The 19,693-nt window shown below is 43.0% G+C and overlaps 1 protein-coding gene across 2 annotated transcripts in view; it reads left to right on the forward strand.

Moving 5' to 3' along the window:
- Window positions 1-19,693, forward strand: part of Arhgap26 (Rho GTPase activating protein 26) — a 387,278-nt gene that overhangs the window by 321,048 nt on the left and 46,537 nt on the right. The window lies entirely within an intron of this gene.

Here is a 19,693-nt window from a genome sequence, read left to right on the forward strand (position 1 = left end):
CCCTCTCTCCCTCTCCCCCTCTCTCCCTCTCCCCCTCTCCCCCCTCTCTTCCTCTCCCCTTCCTCCTCCTCCTTTCCCTCCCCCTTCCCCCTCCCCCTCCTCCTCCCCCTCCCCCTCCCTCTCTCTCTCTGAGTTTCTACATCTGAAAGATAAAGTGACTTTGCCCTCACAGAAAGGTGGTGTGAACATTAGGGAGATTGTTCTTCATATTGAATTCCTACATTCCCACTGTGAGCAGTGTTGCTGCTAATATTATTCTGGAGCCCTCCCTCCGTCTGTACACACAGCCTGCTCTTTCTGGTCCTGCAGGCCTGGTATACACTTTAGCTTTGTGGAAAAATCTCCCTCTTTGTTTTGCTCGCCTTCCCCCAGCAACTCCCTGCTTAGAATCCTATCCTGCAGGGAGGGCTGAACACCTTAACCCAAGACCTTGGGTAGACACTCCTATTTCTGACAAAAAATTAAAACTTCCAAATCCCATGGGCTACCTAGTAAGCATGTGCATAACTGCTATTAGTTGAGAACAGATGATTCACAAAATGAATCATCAACACTAGACAAGTGTTTGTCAATGGCATTTTAAAGGAGAATTTTATTCTCAATGTTGTTGTATGCCAAGATAGTTACACCAGAATATACAACTGTGATTTTCCCAAAGTGTTGTTGTTAGCCACATTTTGAGTTGTAGACTTCGGAGGGAGGAATTTTCCTCTGGCTGCACCGGTCTTCTGTAGAGAAAGATCTCTCTGTTAGATTGAAGATTCTACCACTTGTCTACATGCAGGCAGAAAGTGTCTCTGCAGACTTTGCCTGCAAAAAGTGGGGAAAAAACTTGCACACAGAGCAGCCTTTTCCTGGTGATTCCCCCTTATTCCCTGCTATATCTGGGACATATCTGAAACTTCCCTCCACTTCTGTGAGCTTCTGGAGCTGTAAAGGCTGCAACCCCTTGAGCAAATGATCATATTGTCTTGACATGGCTAGAGGAGATTACTGATGTGGCCTATTGTCTTTTTCCAAATCATCTTTTCTCCCATCTCCTTTTTCCATTTTCCTACACAAAATCTCACTCCCTAATTGGAAATCCTGCTGAGCTTCCCTTGTTTAGGGTGTACCTTCCTGCCTGGTTGGAGCTGTCTGAATTTTATGGATAAATATCTTTGGTTATTAGCTGGTCATCATTTCTATAATATAAAAATGGCTCCAGGCAGCCATTGCACTTGGTGACCCAGCAGCATTTCTTTCCCATGCACCAGGCCAGTCAGCAACATTTGGATCCCTACAGCCTATCAGCAGAGAAGTATGGGAGGGGCTAGTGGGCACTGGAAGGATGCCCACCACATCCCTGGTTTCCAGGAATATGGGAATCACAGTGGAAAAATGCTTTGCCTCACATATATTCTTTTCTTTTCCCTGTTACAAACTAAAATATATAAAGTATCTGAGTCTTTTCTGTAGACTTACTAATCTGATTCAGTCATCTAAAATAATTTCCCAAATTTGCCTTGACAGTACAGTGCATGCTTCAAGCTTCAGGGTTTATAATTAAGAGTCTGAAATGAATGGGTTTTATCTGAGTTAGCTGTCCTCAGATGCCTTCTGGCACACTATTTTGTGGGTATGTGGGTGTTCAGAATCTGGAGAAAGGGACTGTCCTGGCTCTCGGCACTTTTGTACCCCTGAGGGGACTTTGAAGAAATTCTACAGTGCCTTTTTCTCTCACTTAGGGTTAATTTGGATTAAATTTTTCCCCATTATATATATATATATATATATATTTGGGATGTCTTAAGTAGATTCAGTCTACCTTGGGTAAACTAAATTACATTAAAGTTCTTTTTAAAAAGTAATTCAGTGAATCTAAGAGGCAGATGCTTCCTTGGACAGAATATTGGTCCCAGGATCTTGTTTCCACGCCCCTTCCCTGTGTTAAGGAGATCTAAAGCTCTGCAGGGTCTTCCAGAGGCTTCATCTGGTCTCAGTTACACAGGTCTACTGGAACAGCCATAGCTCTGTGCAGAGGCTCACCTTCACAGGCACCTACCCCAGACCTTTCTGCTGAAGGTACCCAGCAGACTCTGCTTTACCAATCCTCAGAGGTAACTCTGACCTTGATAAAGTCTGAGAATCACCATGTGCAGTGACAGAGGGCATGAGGCTACTGGACATCCATGAAAATAAAATCATGGTTTAGCTCATTTCAAAGCTCTTGGTGCTAAGCCTGAATCATCCCTACACTGGCACATTGCCTGTGCAGGGCTGACAGTAATGGATTTTGCAAAGCCTTGTGCCCTGGCTGAAGTCAGTACATTGTATGTGGTAAAGGAAGGGCTGGACTACTTTCAGAGGATCTTCATTTGGTTACCAAACCAGCATTTTCTATCTCCCCAAGGATGCTCAGCCAGCCAGTCTCAAATGCATGCTTTTCAATCATAGAGAGGGTGGATGAATCTGAGCATATCCAGTTCTTTTCACTGATCATTCACCGTGTGTGACATGACAAGACCAGGATGCTGGTATTGACAGAACAGTTCTTATAGTATGCTATTCTAAAAAGGGTAGCCCTCAGTAATCATGGACAGAAAATCTGAAAGCCAATGTTTCCCAAACTGCAGGAAAGGGTGGAGAATGAAGGAACTGAGTAGCTTCTGTCTCTATCGAGAGGTCAAGCCTTGGTCTGCCATTTTCCAGTGCAAAGCTGGACACATTATTTACCCTTTCTGACCTAAACCTTGTCTGTGAACTGATAATGGATGATGCCTACCGTCAGCCAAGCATGGTGGCACATACCTTTAATCCCATCAGTGGAGAAGCAGAGGCAGATGGATCTCTGGGAGTTCAAAGCCAGCCTGGTCTATATAGTGAGTTTCAGGACACCCAGACCTGTATAGAATGTCTCTGTTTCAAACAAACAAAACAAATACCTATGTTTAATGTAGATTAGATAAGAGATAAGCCTATCGTAGCAATATATTCCATGGTTCAAAGTAAGTAGTTAATAAATATCAGTTGCTGATATAATTCATAGACAATGAGCCACAAGGAGTAGCATCTGTGGCAGTCTGATGGTCCCAGATTATATTACCTAGTGACATTGTACATCACACATGGTACCACTGATCAGTATATTTCTCAGAACACATCCATGCTGACAAGAAATATGTAAGTTTTGGTATTTTGGTATTTTGAGGCAGGATCTCATGCTGCCCAGGCTGACATTAAATTCTGTATCTCTGTAGCTGTGGATATCTTCATCCTCTTGTTTCCACTTCCCAAGTGCTGGTGTTATAGGCACCTATCACCACTGCCAGCCTGGCACATGACGTTTTGAACCTCACCCTTTGCCTTTGCCAACAATTTTCAAGCATTGATTTGCTCAGTAGTGACAGGTGCATGCTCTACACTGTTAAGTTCATTCTCACTCTGATGTGACACAAAGAAGCCCAGATTAAAAAGGTTGAGACAACTTTAAAAGTGAACTGAAATATCTAATAACTAGATTAAATGTAAATAATAAAGTACAATGGAATCCATAGAAACATGCCATTACAGGATAGGCTTTAAGGTATTTGTACAAAGTCAGCCCAACAGATGTACATGTTTCCCCAGAGGAGCTTTGTCAAGCCACCTACCATGTTGTTTCTCTGGGTAGAGCCAACTGGAACTACACTAATTAGGTTAGAAACTAATTGCAGTCTCAAGTCTTCACCAGGGAATAATTTAGCCTCAGGAATTCCTCTGCAGCTTCTGACTCTGTGTTAATTTAACTGCCATTATGGCAAAAAGCAAAACAATTTGTAAAGAAAAATCATTCTAAATTGTGGTATCTTAGTCATTAACTCATTAGCTTCTCTCCCAGTGTCTCCCAGCTCCTTTCACAAGGAAGCAGTGTGCTTCTCACAGATATGCCTCCATGGTACCCCAAATGCTCTTTATAAACTGAAGACAGCTGGTGGCTCCATGGATATTGTCAAAAATGCTTGGAAGGGGGACAAAATGGTTACATTAAATACTACCCTGTTGCTTCTACTTGCCCTGTTTACAAGTCATGTCTTCAGGGAAAAGGGATGATGCCATTCACAGAGAAAGGTAGAAGTGTCTTTCCAAGGGAATGTTTGCAGTCCTAAGAAGAGACATTGATATAATTAAAGCAGCATAATTCAAGGGCAAGTTTCTTATAATGGTGTTACAGCAGAAGAACCACAATCAATAGTACAAGACAAAGTGACCACCAACCAGTCACCACAGGGCTGAGGGGACAGGATAGACAGCAGTACCTGTGATGGTTAGTTAGTACTGATAATCAACTTGACAAGACCTAAAACAGCCTAGAAGACATGCATCCAGGTACTGTCTGTAAGATGTTATGTAGTTAGGCTAATTGAGATGGGAAGATCCACCCTGGGTGTGGGAGGGTCAGTGCATGGGCTGGGATCTGATGGAATGAAAAGGAGAAACTGAGCTGAGTGCTAGTATACATTATTCTCTGCTTCCTGACTCAGATGTGATGACTCCAGCTGCCTCAGGCTCCGGCCTCCATGATTCCCCTGCTACAGTAGGTAGACTATATAATCAAATATGAGCCAGAATAAACCCTCCCTCCTCTCCTTCCTCCCTGTCTTCCTTCCTTCCTCTTTCCTACACTCCCTATCTTCCTCCTTCCTCATCTTCCCCCTCCCTCTTCCGCACCCACCCTCCATCTCTCTTTCCCTCTCTCTCTCTCCCTCCCTTCCTTCTTTTCATTTCTTTTGTTGGGTATTTTGTTACTTCAGTGAGACAGATAGCTAATGCAGTACCAGAATCCAGAAGTGAGGAAAGTTATATAGAGCCACAAAAGGGACAGAGACTTATGTCAAGGGACACAGCTAAAAGAAAATAACTTCAAGGAACTAGAATACAGGCTTGGGCCCTATACTTCCTCTCCTGATAGTCTTCCAGAGGACCTTTCTGGTAAACTTGGGAAGCCAGAGGGTGCAGAAGCTCTACTGCTGAGATCCATGCTGGCTGCTCCCAGAGAAGACTGCAGAATGGAGAAGGTATCTGAAGTGGTGACTCACACCAGAACAGTTGTACAAATAGCAGGAATGCCAGCAATGAAAAGATGCCAGTACACCAAGGGGGTAGAAATGTAGGCAGTGAAGGACAAGGAGTCAGTGTGGTACAGAATAAGATGGCTGTGGCTTATAAGCCATCCTCTGGCAGCATCACCTTAGAATCCTTAGATGCAAGGGTAACCAACACGGACAGTCTGCCCCCATGCCACAGTTAGTTTGTCCATTAACTGATGTGGGTAGGTCTTACGTGATTTTGATGTATGGCTAGATCTGAAAACAATTTATGTGCATTACATAATACTACTTAGGCAAGAACCCACGGGTACAGACATAAACAGGTATGTGTACATGTCTGAAATTTTTCTGGGAAGATACAGGGAAGTGGATCTGTCTGGTTGTCTCAGAAGGAAGCAGATGGGCTGAGAGCTTATGGTGGAGAGAACATTTCTCATTTCAACACCCATACTCAGTGAACAAATTTGTTTTTTTTTTACATATATTCATTTTAGTCAATATCTCAGTTATAAATAGATAAACTTGGTTTTGAAGTCACCTTGTACTCATGCTTGTGAAGCTTTGTAGTATGCCATTTATAAGGAATAGCTCCACTTCAACCCTTAAACTCTCTGAGCTAAGAGACAAGTGGTTTGAACAATGTGTCTTCTACCAGAAAGACGTTGCTCTAAGGGTGTTACAAATGAAGTTCAGCCCATTGATTCATTCTTCCAGGGGCCTTGAGACTTCTCTCTAAGGCTCTAGGTTGGTAAGCAGTGGCTTGGAGCAGCACAGGAAGTCTGTTATGGAGGAAGCTGAGTGCCCACTCAAGCAATTATGTGGAGTGGATTCACTTATGCCCCTGTTGCAGTCTGTTTCAGAGTTCATGCTCAAACTGGGAAGCTGGAACTTAGTAAAGTAGAAATATCACTATGGTGGCTACTCACAAAGTCCCTCACAAGGCCTAGCTGACACTTCCAGATGCAAGTAGTTCAATTATCTTCAGCTATATATAGTGCTTTCACGAGACCTGTCTTTCCCCATCTGTTTCTACCCAATTTCCTCTAAAAACTCCATTTTCGAAGTTGAATATATAATGGAGACAAAGCCTTCCCTCCTGACCTTTATGGAGACACCTTAGAGTTACTCAATAATAGTCAGCGGTTGCCCTGGTAACCTCAGACACTCTGCTAACGTAACCTGCATTCATCACCGTCCGCCGCCTTCAGCACAGTGAGATCACCTGCTTAGTGTTAATGGGAAGAGGATATTTCAGTAAGGTTTGCATCCTTTCAGCTGCCATTGTAAGAGGAGAGGCGGTACTGTCTGTCATTACTCACTAAAAGATTTTTGTTTTGTTTCTTTCGTGACTAAGGCACTGACATAGAAAGGAAAGCAGCCTAGGTATTGAGCAAATTGGAAAGTCCTGTTCGTGATGTTTTGCTCAGCAGTGAGTTCACAAGCTGAGAAGGTTTGAGTGGGTGGAACTTGGAGGCTAGATAGAATGCAGGGTGAACGTGACAAGTCCATCCCCATGCGAGATCACTGGAAGGATAAGTAAGGCCCACTAACTTGTCTACTTAGGCTTGAAGGACCTTGCTTCAAAGCTGGCAAAGCCAACACTGAGACAGGAGATGGGCCTCTTCAGGAGAGCAGGTGAGCTCCAATATCTCAGAGGAAGCCTGCATCGTGTAGCATTCAGAGGCTATGCCTCACACTGCAGACTCTGTGGTGGGCCCACCATGTGACTCTGCCTCTGGAGGAGAAGCAGTCCCTCGTTTGCACATATCCTCTTTTCCCTTTTCCCCCCTCTTTTTGACCTTTTTTGTGTGAAAGTGGAATTAGAAGAGATATGTCCTTAGTCATCCCATGGCAGTGCTCACAATGTTCAGTTGTCATAATGAAAGCAGTCAGGAATCCAGGAAGAACCATGGGGATCCTGGAGATGACACCCACTAATGGTGAGATCCACATGCTGATGATTGACATGATCATCGTAGACAATAGACTCCATACGTCCCCTGGAAGTCTGCAGACATTTAATTTTTCCCTCTCTCCTCCTCTACCTTTCCTGACCTCTACCTCCCCCCCACACACAAGTTGCACTTACTTTCCTTTCATGTTTATATTTCTGTAGAATACGTATTTTCATCTTGTTATTCCCTGGGAATAAGGAGCAAACCTGTTTGCTGATGTCTTCTTTCTGCACACTAGAACACTCACTAGACTAGAATCTGCCAGGTCTGACACATAGTCAGTTCCCAGGAGATTAGACACTTACTCAGACCTTGTTGCTAAGGTCACAATTTCAGGCTTACACTGTTTGCTCAAATACTTTTTTTCTCCATTGTGGAGATCAGACTCAAACCTGACAGCATACCACTGCAGTTCAGTAAAAAGAGAGGCCTCATCATTTACCCAGAAATCCTTCACGTTAAATGAGACATCTTTACACTGTACCTCATGTGTGATGGTTTCTAGCCATCTCCCATCTGCTTTTCTGTTTATACTTTGCTTATGTGCCTTGGTCCAGCTTGCTTCAAGGTAGGGAGAAGAGTTCTGATTTATGATCCAACCAACTTTCACCAAGAGGCTTCCTACCTCTCAGAATGTACTCATTGTCCAGCACAGGCTTAAAGGAGATCAGATGTCAGATTTCCAATGGTTTCCAATACCCTCAAGCTTATTTTTTTTATTACATTCAAGAATGATGTAGAAAGAAAGAATATATCAAAAAAGAATAGAAAGTTGGAATCTATCATTTGAATAGAGGACATATTTAAAACCTCTTCTTCCAGCATTTCCACAGGGCATACTTACACACTCATACTGTTTTCTTCCTTCCAAGGAGCAGTTTGTTAATAATTATAGTGCCAAAAATCTCTAACAGTTTTCTATATAAAGCCCAATGCCAAGCATCCTGTCAAACCGGTACCTCCTTCAGACCATGGCATCGCTTTCTGACATTCTGTGGAAGGGAAAGTTTGGCAAGTCACACGCTATGCTGGTACACAGGACCCTCACCACTACATAGCATTAAATAACCAAATCTCTGTATGCAGCTAGGTCCTTTCTTCTCATTTTTGTCCATAAGAAAATTTCCAATTAAATTCTCTTCTTCACAAGCCAGTTTTAGTGTTCTACCTTGAGTTTCAGCATAAATCCACTTCATCTTGTGCTCACAGCAACTACCGGAGTGTACTGTTAGAGTGAAACTAACTCTTCTTGCTGTTTTTCTTTGGATACCTGGTTGACTTTTCCAGGTTCTTCTTCCGCTTCTAGGAATTTAAACTGTGTCCCAATTCCAGGGGCAACACAAAGGGAGGCTTAATAAAACCAGCACTGAGTCAATCCCTCAGACACAGCCAGCACTGAACCAGAGCAGAGACTTGCTTGGCTGTGACCTGAATGCTCCTGTTGCAATGGCCTGAGCCAGCTTTCCACCTTATTCCCTGTTTTTGTTTTTTTTTTGTTTGTTTGTTTGGTTTTTTTTTTGGTTTACCTTATACAAGCAAGTTCATAGTATAAACCACTGAACTTGGCATGCCTCCTGAAGGATTAGATCTCAATGTGCAAAAACATTCAGAGAAACCTAAGACCCCCCACCCAGGATCTGAATATGTAATCTGTGTATTGGCAGGAGACAGGAAAGCAGTGTTTGTGAGTTCATGCAGGCTCAGTCCTGTTTGTGTGTTGTCTTATGTTTCACTGTGCTCTGGAGTCATGTAGAAGAAACACTGCAGTTTGAAGTAAATAAGAAAAAAACAAAACAAAAAAAAGACCAAATCTCTCATCAGTTAAGCTGGCCCATGTTTTGTCGTCTAAGAAAATTGCTTTCCTATGTGTGTGTGTCACTGTGGGCCTGACCTCACTCCACCCAGCAAACACAAGTCTAAAAGAGTCTTGCAAAGGGGCTCTAGCCAGGACCCCAGAGAACATATGAGCTAAGTTTTGGGTAGTTTGTTGGAGGAGAGATGGGAAGGGGGTTCAGCTGTTATTTGTCAGGGAGGAATTTAGGGGAAACAAATACCTAAAAGAAAATTTCATGGGATTTCATATATGTGTTACAGGAGATGATCCTTCTTCCAAGTCATCTCCTGAAATCCACAGTAAAAAAATGATTCCTTGGGCTGGGAGGATAAGTTAGTTGATCAAGTGCTTGTCACACAAGCCTGGGGAGGACTTGATTCAATACCCAGAACCCACATTAAAAACCCCACCTCACTGACTTATAACCCCAGTGCTGATAAAGTAATGCAAGGGAATCACCGAGAATTGCTGGCCAGCCAGCCTAGTCTATCCAGAGTGCTCTGGGTCCCAGTAAGACCCTTTCTCTCAAGAAACAAAATGGAAACAGATCCTAAGGTGATACTGAGGTTGACCTTCACAAACACACGCACACACACACACACGAAGTAAAAAGTATCTCCTTGCTACCCAGTCTTTCACATTGTTGAGAGCTTGGGCTCTGAGCTTTGTTGCTCACCAGTTGTTTTGAATGGGGCAGGTTACTTGGTCTCATCTCTTCAATAGAAATGATGATAGCATCTGCTTCATTAGGTTGTTGTAAGTTTTAAATAAAGTAGCATGTGAAAGTTCTCAGCATAGCTTCTAGCACACACATGCTCAATAAATGTTACTTGACAAAATGATGGTCACAGCTACTCTTGTAACAGTAACAAAGTCATTGGGTTGTCTTTGGAGATTTCACTGAAATGTTGAGTCCTACTTCCTGACAGAGTCAAAAGGGAGACCATTTCCTAATATCGTTAATAGCCTCCACCAATACGACTAGAGCAATACCAGTAAGACATCTGACAACACACAGTTAAGCTCTCTGTACAGCCAGGTCATCCACAAATCCTTCATATCTTGAGTCCTGTTGGATAACCCTGTAGGTCACAGTCAAGGGGTGTAGTTAGCAGCTTGGTGCAGGGAAACAGAAAGAGCTGTGGAGCTGGGTCTGGGCCAAGCAGCAACCCCAGGAGGTAGGCCCAGTGGAAGGAAGGAAGGGACCACATGTTACTTGGTATGTCAGGCCTCTTGGCATCCAGATGCTGCTGCTTGACCCTCATCACTGTTCCCTATCCTATTCTGTATCCATTCTCTTTCTTGCCAGCTCTCCTTTCTCTGAAAGTTGTTGGCCCCTATGAGACCACAGTGCTATCCCAGAGCTTTACTGTCCTCAGACTTCCACCCAAAGCTTGCAGTGAAAGCTCAGCTTCATGTCTGTGTTTGCAGAGAAACAATCTGGCCGCTTGAGCTCAGCTTTCTGTTGAGCCAAGACACTGGTTGGTGGTCACTCTATTGACCAGTGGCTTTGAGGCAGGAGAATTGACAGTTTAGTTGCCTTGGGACCTGAGGTGATCTGGCTTACTAAGCTGGTCAGTGATGTTTGAAGCCATGGCTATGGTTACAGGTACCTTATTCTCACATATCTCTAACCTGGCTCTGGGCTTTTCCATCATCCAGTATTCCAGAAGTCCCACTCACAGGACAAGAGTAGCTGCACTTGCAGAGCAGAAAGGGTTATTGCTGATAAAGCAAGTTGCAGAAGAACTTTGTAAAACGCTATAAAAATCAGTACTAATAGAGTCCAGACAGTGCAATGAGCCCCTTCACCCAGAAGCTCCTTTGAGTACAACTGTATGACTATCTCTACTCCTCCTCATTTGATACATTCATTTGATATATTGTGCTATGAACATCAGAAAAGTGGGTATTACATCTTAGGAAGTTTTCCTTTGGTTTTGGGAGCAGTGATACTTTAGTAATTAAATTTTATTTGTAGAGTTACGAGATGGAGAACCTTGTTCTTTGTTGATGTAATTTTATACAAGAGTTCTTTATGATCTAGAATGGAAACTGGGAAACCCCAGCAGACGCCTGACTAAGCAAAATCAACCATAGTACTTCTATGTTGTTATCTTTTAAAAACCAGGGCAACAGTAATTGTCTTGCCTTCTAACATGGAGAACAGCCATAGTCCCTACTGCCTAGGACCATTGATGTCATTCCAGTGTGCCAAGAGACAGTAGGGGCTTAAGTAGGAGAGAAGAGTTTCTCAAGCCCTCCTTGGCTTATTATGGGGAGAAGGGAGAGGTACAAACAGATACATCCGTGTATGTATGTGTTTACATGTGAGTGCATGCATACATGGAAGCCAAAGGACACTGAGTTGGTCAGTCATTGAGCACCTTCCACCTTTTGTTTAAGAGCTCTGATTGGCTTAGATCTTTGCTGTGTAGGTCAAGCTACAAGTTTCCATGGATCTACCTGCCTCTCTATGTAGTAGTATCTTTGGGACTGCCGTATGCATCTGGTGATAATGAGAGAAAAACACAAGTCCTCATCTTTCAAGACAAGCAGCTTACTGACCAGGCTGTATCCTCAGCCCAACTTCTGATTATTTCATCCATGGTCTTGTTATAACCTTCACTGACCTAGAACTTCATGCAGATCAGACTGGCCTTGAATTTGTGGTGTTCTTCCTGTGTATGCTTTGCAAGTCATAAGGTTGTGCCGTGTCACTTCTTTCTTTAATTCAAGGAGTCTGTTTTTTTCTTTTCGGGTGTCACTGTAGCTTTAGTTTTAGATTTTCTTTACTTTTTGTATATTTAAATATATTATATTGTATGATGCCAGAGATCAAACCCAGGACTTCACATATGTTCAGCAAGTGCCTATGACTAAGGGCCGTAGCCCAGCCCAGAGTTGATTTTTTTTTTCTTTCACTCATTCAATATGTAAGTGTATTCAGGCATACTTCATTTTACAATGCTTTGCTTTGAAGATAATGCGTTTGCTTTTTTGTTTGTTTATTTGTTTTTTTTGGAAATTCAGGGTATGTGGCAAACCTGTTCACAAGTCTATCAGCACTGCTTACATCTTAGCACTGTTTTCCAATGGCTCAAATGTTCATTAACTTTCTATTTCACAACAGAGTTCTGAACTAAGATATGTGTTATTTGTGTGTAATACTGTTACATGTTTAAAAAGCTACAATATCGTATAAACATATATTTTATAAGCACTGGATAACCAAAATTTTCATTAACTTGTTGTACTCCAGTTGCCTGGAATAAGACACACAGCTTATTAGATACTGTCCTCACTATGGTGACAGGATGCCAAACAAGAAGCAACTTATAGGGTTTATTTCAGCTTACAGTTCAAGGGTATACAGTCTGCTATGGTGGCAGGAACATGAGGCAGCTAACTGGTCGCGTTGCATCAGCTGATAGGAAGAAGAGAGAGATAAATGGTGATATTCAGCCAGCTTTCTTCTTTTTATGTAGTCCAGAGACCCAGCACATGGAATGGTGCCACCTGTATTTAGGGTAGGGGTTTCCACCTCAGTTAATGTAATATAGACCATCCCTCAAAGACATACTCAAGAGGTTTCTGTCTTAGATGATTGTAGATCTTATCATGTTAATAATTAATGCTAATCATCAGGCACCACTGTGTGTGCTTGTCTGTTAAAGATGAGTTTGACAGGGAGCGAGCCATAACAGTGGCAGATAACAGAAATATAAAATAGCTAAAAACAAGTCAGATGGGAAGGTCTAGATTCAGACAGGACTGTGAGCTAAGATGGGCAAGGAAGACTTTATGATCTAATTTGCACTTGAACTTGTATCTTGAAAGATGGCTTAGCTTCAGAAACAGGACAGCAATGGGAGGTTAGGAGGTAAGTGCACCTGGGTGTGCACACGAGCATCACATGGAGCTGCTCACATTGGCATCACACAGAGCTGCTCACGTGGGCATGTACACAGAGCTGCTCCCAGCTGACTTGGAGGATGTGTCATGCGTATGGAGGGTTGCAGTTGCTTTGTTTCTCCTGTCGAGATGATCTTTACTTCCTTAGGCACTAAGTCTGGGAGAGCCTAGTAATGCAGTCTTCCTGTCCCAGGATTTCATGCTAGCTGGATCCTCACAGAACATCTTCTCTCAATTTATCTTATGTAATTGACTTGCCAGAGATGTTCCCTATTTTCATCACAGTTTTGCTTTACAGTCAAATAGGTCTAACCATCTGGAACCGTTTTATTTTTTTCAGCCCATATTTTCTCCTACAAAAAGCCTGTTTCTATTTCTAAGTGTCACATAAGGTCCTGTGGCACACTCCTTGTATTAGTTAACTTTTCTGTGATAACAGCATGACTAAAAGTGACATATGGAAGAAGTTTATTATGGCTTACATTCCAGAGGGATAAGAGTCCATCCTAGCAAGGAAACATGCAAGCAGCAGGCACGGCAGCAGGGGCAGGAAGCTGAGAAAACACATCTTTTACTACAAACACAAAGAGGGGGGAATAGAAATAGGGCTAGCCTAAATCATCTCAAAGCCTACCCCCAAGGGGTGTACTTCCTCCATCTATGCTGTGCCCACCTCCCCAAACAGCACTGTATACCAAGTGTTCAGATATCCAAGTCTATGGAAGACATTTCTCATTCAAAACACCGTAGTCCTGAATTCACTCTGCTTTGAGATTTATATTATGAAAAGCTAACTGTGTCTAAAAAGAAACTGTCTTGCTCCTTTTATTCCATGTTACGACCCTAAACTTAGCACATTGTCCTGATTCTGATACCCAAAGCTTTCCCCAAGGACTGCTTTCCTTGGATCAGGCTGTCTCAGACCAGACCGACTCTGAAGCAACTGGAACAAGCTGGATTCATCCTGGCATCACCAAGGGGAGAGTATAAACAGACTTACAGAAAAGTCCTGCTTATTTTTACTCCGTAGACAGGATGACTATGTTTAGCCTTCAGTTACTGGGACAAACCTGCAGAAGTGCACTTGGGTTTTATTTTCATTTCAGTTGCTAACACCCATTCTCTTTCTCAAACTGTAAATGAACCACAGAGAGTGTATTCCAGACATTCAGCTAGAGCTGACACAGTCACAAAGTGCCAATGTGCTGCTGAAGTCACAGCCTAGTCCTCTGCTTTAAGAATATCTGATTTCTCTCTATCTGTGTCCTTCCTGGGTCCCAAAGATACGGCTATTCCTCGTGGGTTTCTGAAGACTGTGCAGGAGTGTAAACTCCCCAATGTGGCATATTTTTAAAGTACAGGCAGGTATTATAATCAAGATCTTTTGTGCTAGCCTGGGCAAACTTACCAACCAGGATTTCTAGTTGCAATCGACAGCACACTTAATTCTAGACTAAAATGGGGCTTACTACCTTGCAAAAGTGCTGAGCACAGTAATGTCTGTATTCCAGCATGGCACAGGCGGGGACTCAGATGTTATGTTTGGGAACCAGCTCCTGCTGTCTTGCTCAGCTTTCCTCTAGTTTACTCCTCTTAAATAAGTTTTCCCCCTTTAATTCCAAGATGATCATTACCATCTAAACTTCCACTTAAGTCTAAGTCCAAAAGAAAAGATGGAGGCTCTCATTCCTATAGTATGAAGAACCATGTGGACCAATTGTATATACTCTAGACACATCTCTTAGCCGTTCCCTCATCAGGAGTAAGGTGCTCTTTTACTCTAGATTTGAGTTGCCCATTCACCCTTGGCCAGGCAGGATGGAGAGGGATGCCATGCCAGGCTGTGAGAATGGAGAAGGCATAATCCTCAGAGGAGAGAGCACCAGACCACAGTGGGCCCTTCTTACACCTATTTAGTGAAGCGGATTTTGCCTTTATAATCCTGGTAAAAATCTCCAGCTCCCTTCCACAGTCCCTCAGTGTCCCTTGCACATTCTCTGGAAATGTCCCTTTTTCAAGTCCAGATGGTTGTTGCATAATATATTTCTAGTTTAAGCCTTCAAGAATATATTTTATAAATTAAGGCAGTGTCATCTTTTAGCCTTGGAATCAGTTGATCATTTAAAGAACAAGTGTCAGGGAACAGGCTTTTATTACCAGTACCTATCACAGATTATTAGATAGAACTCACGGAAAGCATGGTGTCCTTAGTCAGGCCACTATAAGTCTTAATGATAGTATTGTCATCTTGGAATTTGGTTAATAGAGAAAAAGAGTCTGAAAAGTACTGGCCCTTCTCTTCAGTAAGAGCCATGGACTTGTAGCAGCAGTGTCTCTTTGGGCTGAGCAGCTCTGGGAACTGAGTGGCAGGCAAATCAGCAGTGGCATCTTCTGGAGGTCTTCCAGAAACACCACGAGAGCCCAGTGCCAGCTTATGAGCTACATCTACAACACGTGGTGACATTATCTAAAACCTTTGAGTATGAATAAAAACTGACTCTCCTGCCAGGATCACATTGAGCTGTTGGAAAATTCCAGCTTTGTGGTTGGTGCTTAGTTCATAGCTCTAAGAACAGATTTTTCTCTCTGGGGTTGAAACCAAGACTCCATAGAGAGGATGCTGAAGACTATAAATACACATTCACTAAGCACAAGTATGTCGGGTGCTTTGCATGTACTTACTTTATCATCATAAGCCATGAAGTATTATTTTAATACTATTTTACATATAAGGAAGTAGACACCAAGGCATTATATATGAGAGTACACGCTGGGATCAGAACCTGGGCTGTTTAGGCTGTCATGAGTCCAGAATCCTTACCCTTCATTTAGTGAAGGTCTTAGTGACTTTATAGGTACAAATTCCTACTGCCTTAACCCCTGCATGCCTCACCCAGGACCTTGATTGCTATGATAAGATGGTTTGGGTCATGACAACTACTGAACTTGGTTATATAAAGATAGACTCTAAAGCAGCCCAGACATGTTCCTTTTCCTCAATTCTCCATTTTCTGGTATCTGTCAGATTCAGACAATGAGGACATTTGGGGAGCCAGGAAGAGGATCAAGGATAGTGAGCAGCAGATGTGTACCTAAGAACAAGTCAAACAGCTACAATTTAAGAGAAAAGGATGGGGGAGGCAGGAAATAGTTGGACTAAGCAACAACAAAAGGCAAAGACTGTAAAGGAGGAAATGAGGCATCCAAGGAGGAAAGAGAGTGTGTTTACTGACCATCCCCTGTTGCCAAGGCAATAGTCTACAAATTTCATGTGCACCACTTCTTCCTCAGCCCAGTGAAGTGCACACCCCTTACTAGTAGCTGTGTTTTGCTGATGGGAAGACTGCGTTTAAAAGGGACAAAATGCATTGTCCAAGACGACAGAGCTGGTGGCAGGGAGAGGATTTGAAGTCAGGTCTGTGAAACTCTACCTACCAAGTCTCCTGGAATCTTGGGCAAGTGTTGCTCCTCACCGTGGTGTGTGGCCCCAGATCCTGAGATTCGACAGGTGTAGACAACAGATCAGTACAGCCCTGCCTGTACAGATCTACCACAGTTTCCTCTGTCCCAGGAAAGGGAGAGAAAGGAACACACTGAACTGAACAACACTCTGTCCCCAAAGCTTGACAATGAGTGGCTCCCAGTGCCCATACTTGGTTGCTTATCTCCCCAGCAGAATTCTCTGCTCTCAGACAAACCATGTTCTCATCCCACCACTTCTCATGAATGAGCACACAGGTGTGTGCAAGTGCTTGTGTGTATGTGTTGGGGCAGAGATCACCCTCATGTGTCATGTGTTAAGACACCAACCACATTGTCTTATAGACAGGGTCTCCCACTGGCCAGAAGCTCACCATGTGAGCCCCGGGAATCTGCCTGTCTTTACTTATCCCCACTGCTGGAATTACAATGTTGTCATGCCCTTGCCTTTATGTGTGTGCTGGGCATCAAGTTCAAACTGTCACACTTGTGCAGAAAGTGCTCTGCTGACTGAGCTGCCTTCCTAGTCTGCAAATGGTTTCTCATGTGCAGGAGATTTCTCTTGCATTTCTCCATTTCTTCCATAAAATAAGCAAAATCTTTCTCTGAAGAGCTGACCATTTGGTTGCCACTGGTCCCTTCCCCACCAAGAAGGCAGCACTGGGGTGCCCGCGAGCACAGCCCTTGTCTTTGCTATAGGAACCGTACTGGGGTCCACTTACCACATCCCCATTGTATGATAGGCTTGGAAATTGGGAATTGAAGTTCATTTTGCTCCCTTTCCTTTCTTTTAGTTCTTGGAATTCAGGTGTCCCTGCACCCTTGGGGCTGAACTGAGTTCACCATTCTTGATAAGGGTTGGCTTACTGCATGGGCATCATATATATTTCAAACTCTGCCCATCACAGTCACACTTGTTTCTTGCCAGCAAAATCTGGGACACACTTTGAAGATTTGCAAACCTAGTCTAAGTATGGGCATTTGTTTGCTATTTCAAGTCTTTGTGTGCTAACAAGTTCTATATGCATGCATGTCACTGGAGCACAGTTGGCTAACATGTGCCGGTTATCTGGTGACAACTACTTTCTGAGCATTGTTGATAATAGCAGCAGCAGCAAAATCCAGGGGCATGAGATTTGTTACTCTTTTGAAGATAGTTGTGTCTCTGAGATATACACAACTCAGTAAGTTTAGAATTTAAAAAAAAATGTGAAAATGAACAGGCTGAGAGAGAGAAGAAATTCAGTATAAATCTGTCTGAGCCACTTAGCTGCCATGAAGGGAGAGGTGGTGAAGGGAATATGATAGGATTCACCATTCAATTATCTGTTCAAAGAAAACAGAACAATCTACTCATTTATCAGTTTGTTATCAGAGGGTCAGCATCCCCTTCACATAGTCATGTGTGAAACTAAGATACAGCCATGGAGAAACTGAACACCCTTCCTCTGGAACCCTTTGCATCCTGAGGCCATCTTCCTGCAGAATTTTCTTGTTTCGCCCAAAGAAGTCTAGATCCAGAGTCATTGAATGCTTGTGAATGACAAAGCAGGCAGTGTCCTGATAGCAGTTTGTACAAACAATGAAATGAGGTTCTCCATGTATAGTTGTTTCTCCTATAGGTTCTGATTCTAAGTGGGGTGTGATGCTAAACAGTGTCTAGAGAAAGCATGTTGTTTCCTGGTTGTGTGTACTAAAAGCAAGGCAGATCCCTCTTACAAGAGTCATCCCTCGAGTTGTCCAGCTTTAGTTTTGAGAGGAGCTATGCAATCACTGGTTCTAATCTGAGTATTAAAGCAGTGATAGATACTTAAACTTCAGATGCCATGTTATTGGCTGAGATAGGACGACAGCGACATAAATCTGTTATCAAGGGATTTTGCCTAACCAGAATCCTTATTTACATGGGAAGTGCTTCACCAAGCACTTTCCAGTTGTCTACAGAGTGCCGTCACATGACGGTAGTTTCATATTCACCCAAACTTCTTTGGGGAAACAAGAAAATTCTGCAGGCAGATGGGCTGAGGATACGAGGAGGGATGTTAAGTTTCTCTATGGCTGCATCTTAGAGAGATAGTGCCTGTATGACGGGGGTGCTGTAGCAGAATGGAAATGCAGAAACATTGATAAGGAGGCAGAATTTTTGGGCACCAGGAATCTCTTCATGTTATAGGGTGTTCACAAAACATGGAGCACAGGAAGCAGAGTCAGAAAATTAGACAGTCACCCCAGATTAGAATTCATAGCAGCTATATCTGTAGGTAGCCCATGTTGTTCCCATCACCAAGGTGGCTTTATTAATAATGGCTAAGTTTTCTCTTTTTCAGCACTTTTTAGAGAATGAACCTTGGAACTACTAGGTAGGCGCTATACTAATGCATTACATCTCCTGACCCATTTTGCTATTTTAATTTTGCAACAAATTTTCACTAAGTTGGATTTGATATGTACCTAAGATGGACTTTGAACTTAAAGGATATTTTAATCCTTTGCTCTTAGCTTCCTGTAGTGATTTGAATGAGAATGGGTCCATATACTTATGTTTGATTACCTTGGTAGAACTGTTTGGGAAAGATTAGTGACTGTAGCCTTGCTGAAGGAGATGTGTCACTGGAGGCAGAATTTGAGGTCTCAGTAGCCCACCCCACACTTAGTTAGCTATATGGTTCAGTATATACGTTCTAAGTTATTTCTCCAGCATCATGCCTGCTTGCCTCAGCTGTGTCCCCACCATGATGGTCATGGATACACCCTCCCAAACTGTATGCCCCAAATAAGTTCTTCTGTAAGTTCTCTAACTTCTATATAAATTGGTCATGACATCTTATCACAGTGATAGAAAAGTAATTAAGATACAAGCGTGTACCACCAGACTGAACTAATAATGGTTACTGTTGTCCTGCGCCATTACTAAAGTCACTGCTTTAGTAACTAAAGTCATAGTTGGTGTCTACATGACCAAAATACTGCTGGACTTCCTCTGACGTAAGCACTGTTTGCCTCATTTCACAGACAGGGAGGAACCTAAAACCTGTGGAGGTGGGTGTGGTGCCCAGAACTCAGACAGTCTAGCTGCAGAGGGCTTTCACCATCTCACTGGTGGGGATATTTTTATCCAAAGTGTGTGGGTTCTAAGTCAGAATCCCAATGGATTTTGAGTTCTGAGTCATGCTGTGTAGTCTTGGGTGCCATGTGAGGTTCTGTAACCTTCAGAGATTAGCTCTTTGCAGAGAATCTGGGTGCAGAGGTTGGGGTGGCTGCCATTCTGCTCAACATGAGGAATCTAGTCGTGTCAAAGCTGAGGAATTAGGACATTTATGGGGTTTTGATGCCCTGGGCACAATGACAGCATCATCTTACAGTAGCCTCTGAATAATGCTTTGACCTCAGTACGAGAGAGAGAGAGAGAGAGAGAGAGAGAGAGAGAGAGAGAGAGAGAG

This window comes from Grammomys surdaster, unplaced genomic scaffold, assembly GCF_004785775.1.
Source record: "Grammomys surdaster isolate TR1022 unplaced genomic scaffold, NIH_TR_1.0 317, whole genome shotgun sequence".
NCBI lineage: Eukaryota > Metazoa > Chordata > Mammalia > Rodentia > Muridae > Grammomys > Grammomys surdaster.